This window comes from Monopterus albus, unplaced genomic scaffold, assembly GCF_001952655.1.
Source record: "Monopterus albus unplaced genomic scaffold, M_albus_1.0 scaffold534.1, whole genome shotgun sequence".
Classification (NCBI taxonomy): domain Eukaryota; kingdom Metazoa; phylum Chordata; class Actinopteri; order Synbranchiformes; family Synbranchidae; genus Monopterus; species Monopterus albus.
The window spans coordinates 4,296-6,893 of record NW_018128414.1 but is presented as its reverse complement, the minus strand read 5'-3'; the positions used below and the strand labels follow the sequence as shown (position 1 = coordinate 6,893).

The window sequence follows — 2,598 nt, the reverse complement described above, 5'->3', positions numbered from 1 at the left end:
TGGAACAGGACTGACTCTTTGTGAACAGTAAGCAGGCTACAGGAGATAGAGAGAGACTTAGAGGAGCTGTGAGCTGTGGTTGTGAACGTCCACTCCAGTGTGACGTCTTCGTTCTCCTCTGCCTGATAGGAGCTCTGTGTCACTTTCACTACACATGTTCCTGTTGAGGAGACACACAGGGAAAGTGAGGACCACACTGACTGACAACCTGGATCATTTCTTCTCACTTAGTGGATAATAAACTGACCCCAGACAGAGGAGACCAGGCTGCTGAGCATCAGGATGCAGCAGATCATCTGGTCCTGTGAGAGGAGACACAGGTGAAGAGTCAGAAACACAGGAGGTCACAGTTCCAGGTGGAAGAAGGAAACTCTCCAGTCTGACTTCATTCAGTCATGACAACACCTGATCCTGTTCATCATCCTGTTTGTTACTCACCACTGACCAAAAGCTTTTCTGACAAACGCCACAAACTCTGTGAACTACAACCACTGGTGTCGACTGGCAGATTAGAGACAAACCTACTGGTTGGTGGTCTCTGGAAACACTGGACATTTTAAGGTGTTCGCTGTTTGCAGGAACGTGTTTCTGCCACCAGGTGGCTCCACCTTCACCTGATAAACATCAGGAAACAGATTCTTCTCCTCAGACATCATCAGCTCACTGAGCCTCCACCGACCTACATAAAGACCACATTCAGTCCCACCATGATGTGGTTTATGTTATGTTATAATGGAATCATTGAGGTTTTTCCTACTATCAGCCCACTTTCACTGATACTGGTTATAGAACCAGTTTAACTGGACTCTAACTGGTACTTTTTGTTATTAAATAAACAAGAACAATTAACAGTGCATTATTTTCTCATGCACCATAAAACTGAGTGGCAAAAATGAAACAGCGTTGTTTTTAACAAACCACCTGATTTTAATGTGACTGCTGAAATGTTAAAGGACGTATGGACCACTGCTACGGGCAGCAAACTGTACAGAGAGCTGCTTTAGAGCTCAGGTCTGAGCCCTGTATATTCACACCGGGACCGGTCCAAGCACGTTCACTGAAACATCTGGCAAACACCAAGTGTGATTCAACGAAGTAAATGTTAGAGGTTTGTTTCAAAAATATCAAGTTTCTGTTTTAATTAGAAACAGAACTTTTTGTAGCAATAATAAATAATAAAATAATTTTCTTAATCTCTCCAATAATAAAACCGATGATGGCCCAGCTTATTGACACTATATTTTATAAATCTTTGTCAGTGCACAGCGACCTGACTCGACCTGATGTCCACACACTGACAAACTAGAACACACGCAAAACGTGCAGGTTTAGACACAGACAGATAAATAGATAGATATATAGATAAATAGATGAGACATCATCATCTTCTTACCTGTACAATCATAGTTCCTCAGCAGAGCAGATCACAGTGTCCGACACAGAAACCAGTGCAGATAAATATAGAAATATCCTACATTTTGGTTTAATGTTCACAAGTGTGTAAAGCCCAGTTGTGCAGAGATGCACATCAGGACTGTACTTTGACTCGTCCGTGTCACGATGTGACAAGTCTCAGACAGAGGAACTGCAGAATGGGCGTGTTGTGTTTAGGACCAAAGTCACGATGAGCACATTCATGCGTCCTGGGCCAACTCTTAGAAATCCCCTCATTAGTGGTGACAGGCTGTGTGTGTGATATTTCACTACAATACTTGGATAAAATGCAGGTTATAAAGCAGCAGAAGTAAAGATGGAAGAAGTTTCACTCTGACCAGCTGAGAAACACACAACACATTTCTTTGTCCTGTGTGTGGAGTTTGATTCATCTCACACCAGTTGGTTTAGTGGACTCTTCTGGTCAGACTGGTTTCCTCCATCTCAGCTTTGAAACCCCGCCTGGCTTTTCAGGAACTCTCAGTTTTAGTTTGAACCCCACTGACTTTCCCCTCACACGCACCACGTCTGGATGAGCAACAGGTTGTTTCCTCTAATAATGAATTAATTCATGTGGCATCGAACTCGGCTCCAAACTAGTAACTACATGTACTGTTTGTGTTGTGACAAACACAGATTCAGATCAGAAAGTCGATTCAAAGCAGCGTGAATTTCATATTAACACAGAAAAGCTGCGCCAGGACGCGAGTTTCACAGTTTTCGGTTACAAAGTGACACTAGTGTGCGCGCAGCAGGAGGAATAAACAGTCAGCTTTGTACAAAGACCAGAAGACCAGCCTGCAGAAACGTGTTACACCCAGACTCAGAGACCTTGTTTCCTCTGGGAGGCTGCTTCTTATTCTGGAGGCTCTGACTGCAAACGAGCTGCCTCTGTGGTTTAATGTCATTGTCATGGTTCTGTCCCACCTGTTTCCGTTCTTGTGCTTTTATTTTGACATTACTTCCTCTTTCTGTTTCACCTTAGTTTAGGACTTTTTACTTTCATCAGCACTCAATTGGTTCCACCTGTTTTCACCCAGTTATAAGCAGCTTTCCCTCCACCAGAAAGCTGCCCTGTTGTTGACTCCGTGCAGACTTTCCAGTGTTATCCTTGTATTTGTGATTCTTGTTTCTGACCCCGGATTCTTTCTGACCACCGATTTC

General features: G+C 43.5%; 1 long non-coding RNA gene across 1 annotated transcript; it reads right to left on the bottom strand.

The window, feature by feature from the left end:
- Positions 1-52: 52 nt before the first annotated feature.
- On the bottom strand, positions 53-2,272 carry LOC109953027 (uncharacterized). Its single transcript, XR_002273841.1, has 3 exons — positions 1,394-2,272; positions 248-302; positions 53-160 (listed from the first exon to the last, which is right to left on the bottom strand). It is a non-coding gene; the product is annotated as an uncharacterized LOC109953027 (long non-coding RNA).
- Positions 2,273-2,598: the final 326 nt, after the last annotated feature.